This window comes from Typopeltis vanoorti, chromosome 5 (genome assembly GCF_054136105.1).
Source record: "Typopeltis vanoorti isolate ZY-2024b chromosome 5, IOZ_Tvanoo_1.0, whole genome shotgun sequence".
In the NCBI taxonomy this organism is placed as follows: Eukaryota; Metazoa; Arthropoda; class Arachnida; order Uropygi; family Thelyphonidae; genus Typopeltis; species Typopeltis vanoorti.
The window spans coordinates 129,944,909-129,966,417 of NC_143553.1; the positions used below are offsets into that span (position 1 = coordinate 129,944,909).

At 37.1% G+C, this 21,509-nt stretch overlaps 1 protein-coding gene across 3 annotated transcripts in view; it reads left to right on the plus strand.

Moving 5' to 3' along the window:
* LOC150106811 (nucleoprotein TPR-like) overlaps positions 1-21,509 on the plus strand; it is an 826,699-nt gene that overhangs the window by 788,868 nt on the left and 16,322 nt on the right. The gene's annotated exons all lie outside the window — the stretch shown is intronic.

Sequence of the window (21,509 nt, forward strand, 5' to 3'; positions counted from 1 at the left end):
GCCAGAATATGGATGATATCAAGCAACTGCTGCAGAAACAACCTTTTTGTTTCTGTCTGCAGGAATCATTTTTAAAATCAAATGATGACTTTACCTTTAGGAATATCACTGTTGTACTTAAGGATAGAACTGGAAATGGTCTTGCTTGTGGAAGAGTAGCTATTCTTGTAAGCAGTCATACTTCTTTCCATCATGTCCAGCTTAATACTGCTCTGGAAGCAGTAGCAATTTGTTTATCTGTGTGATTTCTTATCACAGTATGTTCAGTTTTTATTAAATAATTTAAGGAAATTATGTCAACTAGGATATACATTAAAATAAATTTTAATATACTTCAATATTTCGGCAACATCACGTTGCCATTTTCAAGAAACTTAAGAACAAGACACGTGCACGCAGGCACAACAAACAGTAAGAGAGGAAGAAGCAGGAAGCTATTTTTTCTCCTAAAGTCCTGATGGTGCCCCCTAGCAGGCAATGTTGGTATTCTTGGGCGATTGGGCTGAAGGTCTTCTGATGCAGGTTTCCCAAATTTGAGGCAGTCTCATGCAGCCAAATTTGTTGAGGTTTGGTTTGTTTTTCTTAGGGCTGAAGCTGATTCCATGAAAAGCTTTTCATATTTGTATTTACTACGGTGTATTATCATGACTTTCTTCCACCGTATTCTATGGTAGGTATCCAGCGCATGGTCAGCAAGACTAGAGTGGCTGTTATTGGTGAAACCAGAATTAGTTCTTGTGTTCTGAAATTCTAATATTTGCTGTCCTGCCTGTTTGGCCAAAGTAGGACAGCTTACAGCTGCAAGGGACCTGGTATACACTAGGTAGGTCTAAGTGTGGGGGGGGGGGGGTCTTTAGTAGAGTGGATAAGGGATGCCACTTTTTTATATGGTCTGTAACAAGAAGTTAAGTCATGTTTTTTTAGGATTTTTGATACATGCACAAACAATCCCACCACCCCTCCTTGCAACAGTATGGAGTCATTAAGACACTACACAACTGGGCTAAACTTATCTGTTCAAATGACAATGTCCTAACCACAGAACTAAACACCACATTCTCAACACTTTCTCAGCCAATGGCTATCCTCTTTCCCCCCCCCCCCCCCCCCCAACAAGGATTACTCTAAATCCATCAGCATATCCTATATCCGAGGCACCTCGGAAAAAATTACAAAAATTCAAAAAAAACATGACTTAACTTCTTGTTACAGACCATATAAAAAATTGGCATCCCTAATCCCCTCTACTAAAGACCAACCTCCCCCTCGACCTACCTGGTGTATACAGGTCCCTTGCAGCTGTAAGCTGTCCTACTTTGGCCAAACAGGCAGGACAGCAAATATCAGAATTTCAGAACACAAGAACTACATCCGGTTTCACCAATACAGCCACTCTGGTCTTGCTGACCATGCGCTGAACACCTGCCATAGAATACGGTGGAAGAAAGCCACGATAATACACCGTAGTAAATACAAATATGAAAGGCTTTTCATGGAATCAGCTTCAGCCCTAAGAAACAATCCGAACCTCAACAAATTTGGCTGCATGAGACTGCCTCAAATTTGGGAAACCTACATCCGAAGACCTTCAGCCCAATCGCCCAAGAGGCACCATCAGGACTTTAGGAGAAATAATAGCTTCCTGCTTCTTCCTCACTTACTGTTTGTTGTGCCTACGTGCCCGTGTCTTGTTCTTAAGTTTCTTGGAAATGGCAACATGATGTTGCCAAAATATTGAAGTATATTAAAATTTATTTTAATGTATATCCTAGTTGACGTTGTAATTTCCTTAAATTATTTAATAAAAAATGCATAACCAACGTCTAAGCCTTTCCACGAGAATCACAGTATGTTCAATGTATTTACCACAGTGTTCTGAATTAAATGAAATCGACATAATACATGCACTTATTCTTCAATCAATCTTACAATCTGCTACCCTGCCATTTTTCTACTGGTCACATATGTGAATGAAAACATACGGAAGTGATAATTTTCCCGTTATTAGCATTATATCTTCACAGGAACTATATGTGGACATCCATGTCTTCCCACATGGATGCCCATGTGGAATTGGACTAGGCTAACTTGAATAATTTTTTCTATCTTTCAAAATTTAATACTGAAGCAGTTAGCCACCAGCCTATCGGTAAAGTAGTGAATATGTAGCAGATTGCATCGTCCAGCAACCACAACAATTCCAAAAATATCATCCCAATTTCTATTCTATCCAAAGCCAATCATCCAAATGCAAAGCAGATAAAAAAAGAACAAGATAGAACTTGTGGTATATTTCATAGATATTTTACTGCAGCAAACTTAATGGCATTTAAATATGTTCAGGCCAAAGCATTTTATGTGAGATGTCAGAGTCAAAAACAATCTTGGATCCAATTTAAATCATCGAATAATCAAGCAACCAGTGCAAAAATTGTATGGAATAAAATCCAGAAGATGAAAGGTAGATACAAAACACACCATTTGTCTATCTTGGACCATAATGAATGTATTGTTGTTGATCTCGAAGGTATCACAGACACTTTGGAAGAAAACTCTGCTGAATCTCAGCAACACTTTCATATCCCCTTTTATACTAAGGGGATAGAGCTGTGCAGTCAGCTGTTTGTTAAGGTGAACTCAAAAGAGCTCTTCTCGGGTCTCACCCTAGTCCAGTAGGTCCTGATGATATTCATTATGAGACAATAAAATACCCCCATCATCTTCTATCATGCACTATACAAGAGCATATTTACAGAGGAAGAGTTCCAGGCGCTTGGAATAAGTCAATTGTCATTCTATCCCAAAACCAGGCAAGGATCCAGCACAGGCCAACAGTTATCCAATTACTCTAAATGGCTATCTTTGTGCAGCAACTAAATTTGGAAAAAAAATGGTAAATACAAGGCTTCTCTGGTACTGAGAAAGCAACAAACTTCTTTCCAATCCTCAGTGTGCCTTTTGTAAACACCAATCAACCTTGGGCCATTTGGTCTGTTTAAAAAGATGTATAAGAGAAGAGAGACACTTTCCTGAAGTGAGAACATATAGTTTCAGTTTTCTTCAGCATGAAAAAAGCTTATTACACAGCCATGAGATATGGCATATTAACACTTTGACTGCCGTATGCAACAACTGTGCCTCACACATACACTTTTCGCTAGCACCATGTGATACATATATGTTTCACAGGGTAACTTGTCATTATTCCTTAGTGAAACAGCTGCGTCTCACAGCAGCTATTTTTAATGCATGGGCTGTATATAAGCATGGCCTGGTGCACTAGAAACTGAGCTTAGCCCATCAAAATACTTGAAATTTTTCATGTATCAAAATAAGAAAATATATGTATATATTTTTACTATTTTTTCACAAATGTTTCATTAAAACAAAGGAGATAAATTGAAGTATTTATTTCAAAAAGGCAAACGAAAGCTATTTTGACTTCAACCTGAAGACAATAAATGAAACGTTATTTTTATTATTTTTAGTCAATAAATGAAAAAAAAAATAGCTAATTGCTAAAGGGTGCAATCATGGGCTTCACAAAAGCATGTCGCACAGTAATATTTTTTTGCACTGGTCACATTTCCACTGAGAAGTTGATGCTTTCTTAGCTGCAACATTTCTGCCACTTTTCTATTGATATTTTGTTATAGCAAACAACACATCTTCGCCTATTGGATGTACCCATATCTGCCAACATATGTTTATTCATCTTCTGGGATCCACCTTCTTGATTAATTTTTAGACAGACCTAACAAAGATTAGGCAACTTGCTCTCTAAAAGCAGTTATTGACATGTTTTTACCAGTCACAGCTTTATAGAAGAAATAAGAGTTTAAGACAGACGACCCTAGAAGCATGGCGACAGCAATTTTTCTGTACCATTTGATACCCTTTCTCAAACTTGTTGAGTAAGATTTGATCTGGTCAGATAAATCTATGAAAGTCATAGATTTGTTATAATCTACGACGGCATCAGGCTTATTTACTTCAGAATTTTGACCCAAGCTGACCATCATCATCTGACCAACATGTTTTGTAGAAAAAGTTAGGACATCACGTTTGTCCTGCCACTTTGTGACCACAATTCCTGTATTGTTCTCCATAGAGATACGTTTACCTTTTCTTAGTTTTTTTTTTTTTTTTATTACTTCTCCTGGGTTGTTTTCCCTCAAGGTACCGACGAGATGTGTTTTTCTTCAAGTGACTTATGGGCGAGATATACACTTGTGTAATAATTGTCTACATAAACTGTTCTGCCAAAATCCAGCAGTGGGTCGCATAATGTCATAACAACAGTAGTTGGGACATTTTCATTGGCATTTGTCAAATTTTTCTCTTTCCTGCAATAAATTCTGAAGTCATAGGTATAGCCACCTTCGACGCATAACTTGAATAATTTGACTCCGAATTTATGTTGCTTGTTTTTTATGTATTGCAGGAATGTTATCCTGCCTCAAAAAGGAATCAATGTCTTGTCTATACAGACTCATTCTCTGGATGGGAAATAATGTTTGAAATTAGCTCTCAAAGATTCAATTAGTGGCGTGAGCTTATACAGTCTATTGGAAACATATGCATTTTCATTATTTGAAAAATGTCAGTTTGATAGCAGCAGCTCGAAATGATTTTGTGGCATGACATTACTAATTTTATTTGAATACGTTATTTTTTTCGACCAATAGTCAGACAGGTGAGGCAAACGGAAAAGATCCATCCAAAGCTGCAATCCAATGAAAGTCTTCATTTCCTGTATGTTGGTATCTTTCCATTTCTTTATTCTCACACTGGGCAAACAACTTGCATTTTTTTTTTCTGAGAAGCATAATGATTAGTTTTGTTGATCATACGTTCCAACAAATGATCATCTAAGAACAATCTATAAAAATCAATGGACGACTTTTCAAACATATTTTCAAAAAGTTCAACAAGTATTCCTGCTTTTTCACCTTCGAATGGAAATTCCCTCAAATACCTTCCTGTTACTTCGTCCCATGCCAGAGAAAGTAATTCATCTTCTTTTTCATTTTCTGAGGAATCATTTAGGTAGAAATTACTCGCAACATTCTCAATTGCTTCTGTGATGTGGTCATCTGTAAAACAGGAGGAACATCTGGCAGTGCTTTTTTCTTTTTCAAGAGCGGTCTTTCACTATCTGAAGATGATGAGCCGTTTGCTTCACTTGGCTCATACTCTGCATCATCAGATGAGCCCTCGAAAGGATGGTCGTCTTCTTCGGACATCAATTCATCCAAAAGTTTATGCAATCTTTGCTGCTCTCTCTTGTGGTCACCCATATTACTAAAATAATAATGTTCTCAAAACATTCAATATTTTACATTAGAATTACCTAATGAAAAGAAGTACTTGTTTTTTGTTTCACTATATCACTTAGTTAGCAATAAAACAAACAAAACAAAGTCGCACAACTCGGTAAACAAATATACTAAGAACTCCAAACTTGGTAGATAGGTTATATGTGAAATGCACATGGCCATGTGGCATTTTATTGTTACCTTACCTATCCTATTCGCTCCCTGCGGAGCATAGGGCCTCAACCATTGACTTCCATCTGACCCTATTCAATGCTTCTTTTTTTATTTCTTTCCAGGAACGTCCCCAGCCGTCTTGCCTCTGTTTCTAGTTCTCTTCCCCATGTTATCCTGGGTCTACCTCTTTTCCTCTTGTCTTGGGGATTCCATTCTAGTGCAGTTTTTAATATTTCTTTATCTGGGTTCCTGACTGTGTGACCTATCCAGTTCCATTTTATTTTAGTGATTTCATTTCTGATGCTGATTTGACCTGTTCTCTCCCAAAGTTCTATGTTTGTTATTTTATTTGGCCAGTATATTCCTAGTATCTTCCTCAAGCATTTGTTTATGTACACCTGTATTTTATTTATGTCTTCCTTTGTTAGTGACCATGTCTCAGCTCCATATAGTAAAACTGGTTTAACATTAGTGTTGAAGAGCCTAATTTTAGTTTTTAATTTTATTTCTTTGAACCCCCAAATTTTCTTCTTCATACTGAATGCAATCTGCTTTCTGGATTCTATTTTGTATGTCCTGTTTGGTTCCTCTTTGTATGCTGATCACTGATCCCAGGTAGATAAGTTATCTACCTGTTCCAGTGTTTTCCCTAGTCTTGTTTAGGGTTTATCTTCATTATGATTATTTTCAATCCACATTTATTTGCTTCCTGGTTTAAATTATCTATTTTCTTTTAGAGGTGTTGATGTTTTTGTACCAAAAGGCATATATCGTCTGCAAAATCCAGGTCACCGATTTTATTTTACCATCCCCATTGAATGCCAATTCTTTCTTCAGATGTTTTCCCCATCACCCAATCAATAACAATCAGAAGATGGTCGTGGAGAGTATACATCCTTGTTTTACTCCTGTGTTTGTTGCAAATGGTTCTGATAGTTTGCCATTATTTATTATTTGGATTTTTTATCTGTCATGAGTTTTCTTTGTTATATTTATGATTTTCTGAGGAATCCCATAGTACTTCATTAACTTCCATATAGTCTTTCTGTCTGTGTTATCAAATGCACGTTCAAAGTCGATGAATCCCAAATATAGGCTGCTTTGCTACTGTTGACTGTTCAACAATGATTCTTAATGTTATTATCTGATCAAAACAAGATCTGTTTGGCCTGAACCCAGCCTGTTCTTTCCTCAGTTTAGTTTCAATTTCTTGTTTCATTCTGTTTAGTAAATACTTTACTTATGACATTTAGAAGTGAAATCTCTCTCCAATTTTTACAGTGTTATATCTTCCTTTTTTGGTAGTTTCACCAGGAGTCCTGCATTCCAGTCTTCTGGCCATTCCTCCTTTTCCCATATTTGTTTAAATAGCAGGTGTAGCATTTCAACAGTAGTGTTTATATCTGCTTTAAGTAGTTCAGCCTATATATTGTCACTCACAGGTGATTTATTGTTTTTTGTTTTCTTTACTGTCTGAGTTATTTCTAGTTTAGTTATAGTTCCTGTATTTATTTTAAGTATTTCTTGTTCTAGGTTAGGTTAGTCTTACTTTGCTCAGCAGGCCACGTGAAACGCACGTGTGTCACACTGAATAAACGTCTCAACAAAAACAAAAAATTGTTTTCACAGTGCAGTTAATTAAGTGAAATAATCACTAGAATAACAATGATGATTCAGCGCACACCTGTGAAGATGGAAAAAAAAATTTGTATCACAGCAGTCAGAGTGTTAAAAGGCTTGTTTAATCTTGATCTGAGGGGACACCTTCCTGCTTTTAATGAAAACTTTGTATCCAGCCAAGTCTTTAAAGTCCAAGTGTGGAGCACATTATCTTGGATGTTATTATCAAGAACAGAGTCCCTCAAGGTTCTGTCTTAAGTGTGACCCTCTTCGCTATTAAAGTGAACTCTATTACTGAACAGCTTCCTCCCACAGTAGCCAATTGCCTTTATGTCAATGACTTCACAATTTACTGTCACTCCTTCAATATTGAAGGGTTATTGAAAGACAACTTCAACAAGCAATCAGTCATATCTCTTCATGGGCTCTTTGTCATAAATGCAGATTCTCTGCAAAAAAAAAAAACTTTGTATACACTTCTGTTGGAAATGCACTCTTCACCCCAATCCTGATTTAAGAATGAGACAATATATTATCCTGGTAGCATCCAAAGCCAAATTCTTTGGACTCATTTTTGACGGAAATCTAACATTCTTTACGCACATTCATCGCCTTTGCAAAAAAATGCAAAAAAGCATTGAATATCCTTTGCAGTCTACCCTCTACAGAGTGTGGTGTTGATTGATATTCCATGCTCTGCATTTATTGTGCACTTGTACATTCAAAGCTTGATTATGGATCCCAGGTTTTACTTCTGCAAGGAAGAACACGTTCCAGTGATTGGGTCCTATCCATCATCAGGGTATTCAAATAGCTAACGTTGCTTTCCCACACATAGAAGAAAACAATTATCTCTTAACTCTACAGAGTGTGGTTTTGATTGATGTTCCTTGCTCTGCATTTATCGTGCACTTGTATATTCAAAGCATATTATGGATCCCAGGTTTTATACTTCTGCGAGGGAGAACACGTTCCAGTGATTGGGCCCTATCCATCATCAGGGTATTCAAATAGCTACTATTGCTTTCCGCACATAGATGAAAACAATTATCTCTTAACTACACCCTAAAATTGAAGTCAATTCCAGAACCCCCTTCCTGCACCATCATCTGTTTACCTTCAATTGTTCAATGCACACAGAGCAGCCTACTCTGATTTCTTGCCTGTCTATACTGATAGTTCAACATCAAAGATCTCTGTAGGGTGTGCCACTGTGTTTCCAAACATTACTATCTCCAATTGTATCCCATTTGCAGTAATTACGCACTAGAGTTGCATGTTATTCACCTTGCACTTGTGCATATAAAAGAAAACTCCTCCTAAAGGGTAAATTTATATAGATGCATTGAGTTCTTTACAGGCTATCTCCTGTCTGATGTATAATCCAAGAACCTTAATTTTGATGTTCAGTTTTGCTGGATTCCTGGTAACGTTGGAATTAAAGGGAATGACATTGCAGATGCAGCTGCTAGATCAGCTCATACATTTTCAACATACTATTTGACAGTACCATATACTGACTACAAACAGTTCATAAAATAAAAGTTAATTGTCCAATGGCAATACTCTTGGCAGGAAGCACTGACAAATAAACTGCATGAGATTAAGCCAGAAATTAAACTTTCGCACTCTAGTCAACGTAGGAACAGACAAGAGGAAGTTTCTCTTGTTAAACTCTGCATAGGTCATAATCATCTTTGTGTTAATTAGACTGTGTAAGTAGACTGTATTAAATCCAATAGGTATTGGATTTCTGCTCAGGACATGGACTGGTTATTACTAACACAATGTTCCAACATAAAAATGTGCACAAATTCACATGAAGAGAAGAGGCAAGGAATAAGAAAAAGTCTTATTGACTATGTTATTGTTGATAGTGATGTTTTCTCCCTAGCTGAACAAAAGTCATGGGAAGACTTCGGTAAGAACATAGAAAATAAATATCAAGCAGATGGCAAAATATTCTGAAGGTTATAAAGATGCTCAGAAATGGAGGAAAGAGTGCTGTAAAAGGAATTAGAGATGATAAGGTAACATGAAAATCGTATTCGGAGAGTTAATCGAAAAGGCAATTCATTGAATGAACAATTCGTCGCAAATGCAATCGAAAAAACAGTTCACCAAAAATTTTAAATTTTCGAAAATGTTATGAGAAAATTGATCCATTTAGAACAAAACCTGAACCGTGAATAAGGAGATTACAATGCTACTTTCATAGGGAAAAATTATAGAACAATATGGTTCTTATAGTCTTTCTTGTCCGATAACTGTTTCATGTCTGTTTATGGGACTGATTTGTCTGTTTCCGGAAGAAAAACCCAGCCGTATCTATATTATGCCTGCTAACTTACCTTTAGCAGAACAGGACTGATAAAAATTATGCATAAACGGGATCCAACTACCCAGGTCTTTCTAACTAAACGGCTTCGTTTTTACCGACTGAACTATGCGGGCTTCATTATTATTATTAATGCAAGTAGTAATATGCGACTTCAATACAGAAATTACTATGGGATGAATTTTACTCAGATTCGCTATTTGAAACTTTTAAAAGAAAATGTCGAACCATTCCAGTTTTCAGTTCAGCTATATTTGGGGCGACAAAGAATGATGTGTCCAAATTATGTATGCACTAACATGGCTAACAGAAGATGATATAATTTGTAGGATAGAATGTGAAGGGTATAGTGTGTTCAAGGAAGAGTGTTATTGATGATAGCTGAAGAACTGCAACCAAAGAGAGTAGATGTTCAGCTGCAGGATAGTGAAATTATTTGAGGGTATCTTATGTGAGTTAGAGGCCAGCAGAACAAAATATACAGTTTGATGCCACTATAGACCAGGGGATGGAAAAGATGATGGAGATGGTATGCATCGGCAAATAAACTGAACGAGTTGAGGACAGGTAATTATTATGGGGGATTTCACTATGGGAACATAGATTGAAGGAAGGAAGTAGAATTTATGCTGTTACTAAGGGATAATTACTTGAGACTGCATGTGATGGAATATACTAGGGATTCGAGAATGCTCAATCTAATAATTGCATCTGAGAATTTGTCTATAACGAATATGACCACTTTGGCACCAATTGATGAGATTGATCATATGGTCTTGACCTGGGAGGTGGCTAAATGTGTGGAATTTTCAGTTAAGGCAGGATATATGTGGAATTACAGCTTTGGTAAGTATGACAAGCTTAGGAGATTGCTTAGATCAGTGCCATGGCATGTATAACTTCAAGGGCTGGTGTTGATAGTGCATGGGAAGTGGTAAAGAAGCATTTGAGAGAGGTAATGGCAAACTGTATACCTAGAGTCAGGAGAGTAAATCAAGTTGTAGTTGAATATCATCATTAAGCTGGGACTGAAAAAAAAAAATATATATATATATGGAGGGAATATAAGGAGAAAGGTGACCAACAGGCACATGAACAGTACAAGGCACAGGCCAGAAGGGTAACTAGTGTGGTATGAAAGGAAGTTAGCAATGCAGGTTGATGATAATCCCATAAACTTTTGATATGATGCAAGTAAAAGAAAGAATGTATATGGTAGAATATAGAATACTAACAATACAATAGAATACTAAGTGAACACTTTGCAAGAGTATATCATGCAGGTGGTGTTTCAGGAACGAGAGAGCCAGTGGCTTATATGAGAACTGAGTTAAATGAAATAGATGTGCATAGCATATTACAGAACCTTATTGTGAATGAAACTTTTGATATGATGCAAGTAAAAGAAAGAATGTATATGGTAGAATATAGAATACTAACAATACAATAGAATACTAAGTGAACACTTTGCAAGAGTATATCATGCAGGTGGTGTTTCAGGAACGAGAGAGCCAGTGGCTTATATGAGAACTGAGTTAAATGAAATAGATGTGCATAGCATATTACAGAACCTTAATGTGAATGCAGCTTTAGGATTCAATGGTATACCAGCTCGAGTTTTATATAAAGCTGCGAGAGAATTGTCAGTGCTCTTCACCATATTGTTTAATCTAAGTCTCAGCTCTGGGTTATTCCTGAGGGGGTGAAAAGAGGGTAGAATAGTTCCATTGCATAATGGAGGCTCCAAGACTGATGTAGCAAATTACCAACTGATCAGCATATCAGGACTCATTGTATTGGATAAGTTGGTCAAGAGCAAAATACAGGAATGGGTAGATGGAAATGGGATACTGTATGGAGGCAGCATGGTTTTGTGAAGGGTAAGTCATACCTCAGTAACTTTCTCACATTTTATAATATCATATTTATAATAATATAATATAGTGATACTGCTGGACTTTGCAAAGGCCTTTGACAGGATACCACATGGAAATCTAATCAGTAAACTTCAGCACATGGAAATGGATAGGAGGGCAGTTGATGGAGAGATATCAGAGAGTATTCTGATATTATTCAGGAGTAGAGTCCAAAAGAAGGCCTGTGGCTAGTAGCGTGCCACAGGGTTCTGTTCTAGGACTGCTATTGTTTAATTTGTACATTGACAAAATAGGAAAGGATTTGAGAGGAACTATTCAGTTATTTGGCAATGATGCAAAGTTGGTAAGAGCAATAGTTAATACAAATGATATCAAAATTTTGCAGGATGATTTGGATACATTGGCAAACTGGGCTAAGGAGAATGGATGTCAGTTTAATGTGGCAAAGTGTAAGGTTATGCATTTTAGGGTGAAAACATTACCAGCTGTATACCACATTGGTAGAACTGTACTCCAAGAAATTGACAAAGCCAGAAACGTGGGAGTGTTAGTGGATAGGGAGTTAAAGTTTTGGGGGCACATAGCAAGCGTGGCTAAAGCAGCTCATCAGGTTACTTGGTTATTGAAGAATACTTTGAGGAGCAGAGACAAGCAGGTAAATGTTCCTCTTTATTGAGCCTTGAAAACACCCCCATCTTGACTACTGTGCGCAGATCTGGGTGAAAAAGGTTTCTTTGTGATGAGGAGAAGGTGGAGAGGATCCAGAAGCAAGTAACCAGGTTGTAGCAGGACTATGGAATGATGAACCTTACAAGAACAAGTTGAAGATTTGTGGGTTAAGAAACTGGTTTGATAGGCGGAAAAGGGGGTGATATGATTGAGATTTAGAATTACTAAGGGATTTTTAAAAGATTAATTTGGAGGATATTTTTCAGAACAGAACTTTATTATTAAAATACTCTGGATTAGAGATAGTTGTTTGAAGTTTTTCCACTTGGTTATACTATAAATTAAAGATGCCAAGAAATTATATTCTTGATTTAATCCTTTATTCAAGTGTAAGCAAAACAAAGTTTGCACCCCAAGTATTTTCAGGACAGGGCAACTCATATATAGAAACTAATGTCTTCAGATCACTTGCCTTAGAATCCCATAATGCAAAGCACATCAAAAACAATGCATTATGGAAAGGGTCATTACGCAGACTGGTTTCGACCTTTATTGAAGTCTCATCAGTGGGAGCCAGACCCAGAGGTGATACCAAGGTTGAAGTAATGCAGAAGTCATATTTCCATATACAAGTAGCCAGAAGATGTCACACCTTATTATTAAAATACTCTGGATTCAGGTTCAAACTTATTTACTTACACTTGAATAAAGGATTAAAACAAGAATATAATTTTTCGGCATCTTTAATTTATAGTATAACCAATAAAGACCTCAATAAAGGTCAAAACCGGTCTGGGTAGTGACCCTTCCCATAATGCAAAACACATCTCCTTACTGACATGTGCTTTGCATTATGGGATACTAAGGCAAGCGATGTGAAGTCATTAGCCTCTATATACGAGTCGCCCTGTCCTGAAAATACTTCCGGCACAAACTTTGTTTACTTACACTTGGATAATGGATTAAACCAAGAATATAATTTCTTGGCATCTTTAATTTATAGTATAACCAAGTGGAAAAACTTCCACCAAGAAACTGAGCAAGAAACCAGGTTTTTTGCTTGCAGAGTAGTGAATGAGTGGAATAGGTTGCCAGAATCTGTTGTCGGTTCCATGACTATGAATGAGTTCAAAGCAAAGTATAATAGATACTGTGCAAATGTTGGATAGTTCTCGACCTGTGTTTAGGGCTTCCCTTGATGAGTCTAAGGACTCCTTGAATTCAGTAACCTGTAATAATAATAATAATCTTACACATTCTTATTTACTGAGAGCTGATGACCGACCTATGTGTGAAAAATGCAGCACCTGTGTCACTATTAATTATGTTCTGGTGGAGTGCTTGCACTTCACACGAGAGAGGAATGACATTCACTGTACACTCAGGTATATTGTTATCAGATTTGGAGAAATTGTGCGACTTTTTTTTTAATTTTTACAAATAATTCATTTTTTCAAACAATATTTGATTATAAATTTATTTTAAATATAAATTGTTGTAAGGAGTGACAAATGAAGTATCTATACAGGGTGTTTCAAAAAGAATGTCCTGATTTGAAAATTGTATATCTCTGCAACCATGAACCACAAATGAATGCGACTTGTACCATGTGAACAGCCTTGATCCAGTGTTTGATATGATGACCGCTAGATGCCACTACTAGCACCAAAATTGCCACTACGCTTAGTTAATGAAAAATGGTCATCTAGTCAACAGAAGGCGTTTTGTGTTCTCGAATTTAGCAACACTGAGTCCGTGATTACTGTGCAGCGTGCGTTTAGATGACGTTACAGAATTGATCCACCACTGGACAAAAACATTCGTCGTTGGTATCGACAATTTCAAGAAATAGGGTGTTTATGTAAGGGAAAGAGTAGTGGACGACCAGCACCTCAGAGGGGAATGTGCAACGAATTCAAGAAGCTTTTCAGCGAAGCCTGCACAAGTCCACTCGTTGTGCTAGCCGAGAACTTACCATCCCATTTAACTTAACATTTAAGTGCCTCCGTAGCGCAATTATTGGAAGAACGATGGTACGTTGCGGCATTCGATTGGAATAGGACTAAGTTTGATTCTCGTCATGATAGGAGGAATCTTTATGTGGGCTTTTTCAATCGCAGGTGAGTTAGCCGATCTCATACAGAGGTAGCAGGGTTTTTTCTCCCGGAAACTTGGGGTTTTCATCCCCCATACAGACAAATCGGCCCTTCAGAACACACGCAATTTACAGATAAAAAATACTAGCTGTGGTGGTGATGGTGATGATGATGGGCGGTAGATAGCGCTGATGTTGATGATTGGTGTAGTGGTGGAGACGGAGAGTTGTACAATAGGTGTCCTCCCAAGATGATTCTTCGGACTCCTTGGAGGTGTCATGAATAATAATAATAATAATAATCCCTTGTGACTGTTTGGCATGTGTTACGACGTTGTAGTGAGTAAAACTTTAGGCCTTACTTCGTACTTGGTAATTTATTTTGTAACTGTACCACATTTTCATTATTAAATATAATTATTTGAAATTGGGAAATCGTGAGATCTCTGATAATTAATGTTTCCCAAATTTTGGAAAGTTTTATGCAACTGTAATTATTTAAATGACAAAGCGTGGCTGTTTATGTTTCCGTTCGAAATTCAAAAATTAGCATATCATGCAGTTTCTTATCTTTTTCTGGTAACAGCGCAACTCACTAAAATTCCCGCTCGTCAGGTTTGGGAATTATTCCATTTCGAAAATCAGACTCCTTCCCTTCCAATGTCGCATTCATGTGTGAGCCGGTACCTCGTCTTCATTCACAACCAAAGTGATGTCACGGGGGGGATCAAATGGAAGTTACATCAAATTGACGTCACGGCGATGCTCGGCTCTCTTGCCGGCGAGTAGGATAGCGGCGGTGTCTCCATATGTCTCTGGTTATGATACGGTCACTTGTGCAATGCGGCAGACCACACACAACTTGTTTAACGAGTCTCCATATCTTGCTTTTTATGGTATGGCCACATGCCGCCTGCGTCTTGCTTAGTGAGGCTCCATATCTTGATTTTTACAGTATGGCGTCCCAAAGCATGACAATTTTGTCATTTTCCAAAGGAATCAAAAACCGCCCATAGATACCAGTTTAGTATCTGTAATGTGTAATTTACATATAAACCTTCTTTATGTAACATAAAAGCTGAGATCTAAAATAAACAGTCTTGTCAGAGTAATGCAATTTGCATGTTCTTTTCACATGACACATTGGACTGATATTCCATAGCTGTGTTCACATTGAAATTTCATAAGTACTCTAGTTTGTTTATCTCTATTCTTGCATCAGTCCTTCCTCATGTTGAAGGTTTAATGTAATATTTACAGCACTGAGAAAGGACTGAAACTAATATTAATGCTTCCAATATTTCATCTGTCACAAATAATTTTGTAACAACACAATACTAAGTGAGACACGTGGGTGACTCTAGTCCTATTTAGGTGGTGTGCCCTCTGTGAGCATTTGTAGGTGGCCTAGAATATTAAGTGAGATATCTAATAATTAATGTTTCCCAAATTTTGGAAAGTTGACTATAGTTACTTGGAATCATTCCCCTTTGCATGCGAAACGTAGCATATCAGGCAATTTCTTACCTTTCAATGATAACAGCACAACTCATAAAAAATTGGTGCATTATTGTTTTTGAATGAATCCATTTCCAAAATCTGACTCTTTCCCCTCCAACTGGCAGTTCATTAACATGGCAGTCTACGGGAGACCGGAGCGGACGCATTTTTGTTTGAGCAGTACATTGATTGTGTTCGGCTGCATTTTTCCATCAGCAACTGTTAGGTTAGATGTTCGGCTGCATTTTCCTGCCAGCATCTGTTAGGTTAGGTACCAGTTAGATGTGTTCCTCCTCCTCTAAAGATGCTGCATCACAATGATGCAGGGAGACGAGATGCCTGTTCACACATCGGTACATCTGCTACGGTCACCCATAGACTTCAATGTCAGATGAACGATCGTTGGACAGGAAAGAGTTCCCATCAAAATATCAATTAATTCAAAAACTAAGCATTTTCCAAAATTGCAGAAATTTTTCAAGTTTGCACTAAAACATACAAAAGGTAAGATATTGTCTCTGATGAAAATTGGCAGTTTTGTCAAGGAATGACTTTAAGGAAATTATTATTATTTGACACCTCCAGGGAGTCCAAAGACTCATCGAGGGCACCTGCTCTACAGCCCTCTCTCCACCACTCCATCCACCACCGACTACCACCATTAGTTTTTCCACAGAAATCACAAACATCCATGCCCACAGCAGAATTCAAACCTGCAGCTTTTGGCTGGAGAGCGAATACGCTAACCACTCAGCCAACCAGGCCGGCAGGGAGACGAGATGAACGAGAAGAATTATAACCGGAAAGTTTTATGCAACTGTATTTATTTAAATTTGGTTGATTTCTAAGTGCCGCCACAGATTCTAAGAAAGTCTTTCTTTTTTGAATTTTCTATGGTGGAGCATGGTGGTTTTTCTCCAGGAGATCCTGTGGGTTGTATCCAAAACATGGCATGCAAGGCCATATTGACCATAGTCAGGGGCATGCCGGCCATATGTGCAATGGCCGGCACACAGGCACCAGGAATAGTTAAAGGCACCAAAGATTTGGTATGATATTTTAAATAAAGTGAATTTTGTCAGCAAAATACTTCATCTATAAATATCCAACTTGCTTTAAATGCATTGAATGATCTAAATCATTTTTTAAATGATTAAAACTTTCAAAGAAATTGTAAAAAGCTCAAAATTAATTGCAACAAAATTTGACGCAGATTCTGTATTTTGTAGTAGTAGACCACTAAGGTGACGTAAAAAGACAACACAATTTGATTACGAACATGAAAATGAAAATATAGTAGATCCTGAAATTTCATTTAAGGTATTTTTTTTTTTCTCTGCATAATAGATCAAAATTACAATCTTTGCAGGAAAGGTTTACTTTATTAAAAGAACATATGAATTCATTTCAGTTTTTGTATTTGTTAAGTACTTCACAAAATAAAGAATATTTATTATCTTGTTGTAAAACGTTACGACAAAAATTAACACATGATAATCATTCAGACATTGATGTAGATGATTTATGCAAAGAAATTTTACACTGTCAACCATTTATTTCTAATTTTAAAAACGATATACAGCCAACCCTCCTATAACGCGAATAATTCGTACCACGTTATATGGAAACCGTGTTATAAGAAACTCAGATTTAATGTGCAAACCAGGTTAATTCGTGCTGCGTTATGTGGAAACCGTATACCGCGTCATATGGAAACCGCGCTGTAAGAAACTCAGAATTAGTACGAATCAGATTGATTTGTACCGCGTTATATGGGAACCGCGTGGAGTGAAACTCGGAAGTAAGTAAAATCACTTGTTAATCAGTTTGATTCGTTCTGCATAAGATTTGATAAGATTTCCACTTATTGGAATCTTTTTTGGCTATACAGTCTTCCAACCAGATCATCAATGCTCGTTCCATTTTAACCATATTAATGTTTCGCGCGCGGGTGACACGTTTCGCACCTAACGGACAGCCATCTGCCATAGTTTTCCTTATCTTTTCCGCATTTTTCTCTACGGTTCGAATTGTAGATTCATTCAAATTCGATTTTGCAACAGACGATATTTTTTCTCCACCCTTTAAACGATTTAAAATTTGGATTTTGTCCTCAAGAGATATAAACTTTCTTTTTAACTGTTTTCTTGTTTCTTTTGTGTCTGACATTATGCAAACCTGCGGTTAACAGTTATTTTACAGCAAATAAAAAATATTACCTACAGTATTGTGTAATGTTGTCCAATTACGATAACACAAATTACGCGAGCAAAAGGCACTTTATTGAACACTAATCGTGATATGTACGTCTGCACAGATTTACAGACAGTTTCCTACTAAGTTGCACTTAAAATTGATGACAAAGTGGGTGGTTGCAACAGCGAAAGTTCGGCAGCGCTATTGGATAAAAAAAAAAAAAAAAAATTCACACAAATATGCAACAGCCAATCATACGGTCTATTTTAAGCATTAAAACAGAGCACTGTGAACAATCTCGCATCGTTTCTTCGCTTATAGAGGAATTCCCTGATAACTGAAATTGGAAAATGGTGATGTACCTTCACCAAAAAGAAGGGAATTCCCCGTTAATTTCAACTGTAAAAATTTAACGCATAGTTAAATTCATGCTATAGAGAATCTTCTTAAACCAATTAAGTTGATGGAATGTTGTTGAACAGAAGCCGCGTTATAAGAGGGCTGTCGCAATTTTGGCTCCGTGTTATATGGAAACCGCGTTATAGGAGGGTTTACTGTATATCAAATAATTCAGTATATTTATTCAAACGACTTAATCACAGTTTATCCAACCTTTACAATTGCTCCAGGAATGTGTTAGCAGAGCTAATCTCAGGTGGTGTGGACACTTAAACAGAATGGGCGAGGAAAGATTAGCAAAACAAGTGTTCCCTGCCAGGTCGGCAGGAAGACGACCCAGAGGAAGACCAAGATATAGGTGGATTGATAGGGTACAAAGTGCCTTAGACAATAGAAATATAAGATCTGATAATGTTGGAGTCTTGACAAGTAACAGACTGATTTGGAGGAAAATTGTAGATAGGAAGTTAGGTAATGATGTAAATTTTTCATGTAGTACTATTATATCCTGTACACCCCTTGAGGGTACATGTCAGGAATTTGATAGTGATGAGTTTCTGATAAAGGAAATTCTGAGTAAAACAGTCTCATTTTTAAGTCAAATCTTAAAGATCGCTTATTATTATGTTTATTAATCTTTTATAGCTCTGCAGTCACTGTTGTGGATTTGGGTATTTACATGATAATAGACAGGAAACAGTAATGTTTTTATTCATGCAAAATATAAGGTGATTTGTGTGTTTGATTTTATTAATTAATTTTATTCTTTCTGTGAAAGTAATTATTTCTTAGACTAAGCTTTATCTGAGTTGGAACTGTCACTAATATTAGAGGCACATAATAACAATAAACAAACACATTGTAAACAAATTAAAAATATATATATAATTTTTCTTTCTTTGTTTTCATATGCAATTTTTTTACAACTTTCTTATAGCATAAGATGTTTTCTCTATGTTGCTCCCACCCATGAAGGGTTCTTTTGCAAACCTATAGTACGTTTGGTATATCATGGATGGGCTAAGGATTTTGTCTATTTTTTTATCATATATATATATATAGTATTTTAACCTTTTTTTTTTTTATCTGAACAATAAATCGTAATTTACCGTAGTCCCTCCCCCTTATCCATAGGTTTGTTTTCCGTGGTTTCATTTATCTACAGTCAGCCGCGTCTGAAAATATTAAATGGAAGATTCCAGAAATAAACAACTTATAATTACATAGGCAAAGTGGATACTAGATTCCAACATGATTTCCAAACTGAATATTTGTAAAAACTATGAAGGTTTCATAGTTTGACCTCATTTGACCTCAGATTAGGAGAATACAATCTTCAGCATCCCCAAGTTGCCTTAGCTTGCACTACTTAAGTAGTGCAAGCTAAGGCAACTAGATCCACTTTGTCTATGCAATTTTACATTGCTGAAATGAAGGCTTATGGCTCTTTCTTTTAGTAATAAATAATTTATGAGTTTTAAATTGAATGCCATCCCACCTTAAGGCATGAATCACTCCTTTGTCCAGCATATGTGTGGAAAGAGGGGAAAATAGTTCCACTGCATAAAGGAGGTTCCAAGACTGCTGTTGTAAATTACCGACCAATTAGCATATCAGGAATCATTGTCAAGGTCTTGGAGAAATTAGTCAAAAAAGAATAGAGGATTGGATAAATGAAAATAGGATATTGTATGGGGGAACAACATGGTTTTGTGAAGGGTAGATCATGCCTCAGTAACTTGCTCACGTTTTATAACACAGTGACGGCTGAACTGGATAAGGGTAATTGGTTTACAGTGATTCTACTGGACCTTGCCAAGGCCTTTGACAGGATACCACATGGAACTCTAATCAGTAAACTGGAGCAGATGGGGATGGATATAGGGTTGGTGAGATGGATAGGAAGGTGGTTGATGGAGAGATACCAGAGAGTGGTTTATTCAGGAGTTGAGTCCAAAAGACATCTTGTGACTAGTGGTGTGCCGCAGGGCTCTGTTCTTGGACCACTACTTTTTAATTGTTTATCAGTGATATAGGAAAGGATCTGAGAGGAAGTGTTCACTTGTTTGCTGATGATGCAAAGTTGGATAGAACAATTGTGATTGCAAAGGATGTCAAAATTTTACAGGATGATTTGGATAGTTTGGAGGACTGGGCTAGGGAAAATGGGTGTCAATTTAATGTGGTAAAGTGTAGGTTATGCCTTTTGGGATGAAAAGAATAGCAGCAGTATATCACATTGGTGGAACCTTACTCCAGGAGATTGAGGCCAGGGATTTGGGAGCGTTGGTGGATAGGGAATTGAAGTTTAGGGGGCTCATTGCAAAAGTGGCTAAATCAGCTCATCAAATCACTTGGCTTCTGAAAAATACTTTAACAAGCAGAGACAAACAAGTTATTGTTCCTCTGTATCAAGCCTTGATAAGACCCCATCTAGACTACTGTTCCCAGATATGGGTGCCAGGGTTTCTTCTTGGTGGGGAGGAGGTGGAGAGGATCCAGAGACGAGTGACCAAGATGATAGCAGGTCTGTGGAATGAACCTTATGAGAGCAGGTTGAAGATTTGTGGGTTGCAAAAATTGGTCGATAGGTGGAAAAGGGGTGATATCATTGAGACATTCAAATTACTGAAAGGTTTCTATAAGATTAATCCAGAAGATATTTTTGAGAATAGAACTGGTGGTGGGAGAACTAGGGGCCATACATGGAAGCTGGGCAAGAATGTGGTTAGCAGGGGTGTTAGAGCTAGGTTTTTTACTTGGAGAGTGGTGAATGAGTGGAATAAGCTGCCAGAGTCTGTTGTGGGTGCTACGACTGTGAATGAGTTCATGGCGAGTGATAGATACTGTGTGAATGTCGAATAGTTGTTTTTGACATGATGTTAGGGCCTCCCTCGATAAGTTTGTCAACTCCTTGGAGTTGCCTGGAATAATAATAATAATATCCACATGCTGTGCCATATATGTTACCCACCCATTATTTATTTAGTAGCCATCGAAAAATGTTAAATGGAAAATTCCAGAAATAAACAATTGAAAAGTTTTAAATTGCATGCTGTTTTGAGTAAGTGTCGGTTATCAGATTGGCTATTTTGTTATTGCAGTACTTGTTCCAGTAACCCTTATTTTACTCAGTAATGACCCCAAAGCACAAGAATTGTGATCCTGGCAATTCGGATATGCCAATGATAAGCTGTAAAGTACTCCCTTTAAGTGAAAAGGTTAATGTTCTCACTTCATAAAATAATAAATAAATAATGAAAAAAAAAAACGATATGCTGAGGTTGCAAGGTTCCATTCACGTAACTTTTATTACGGTATGT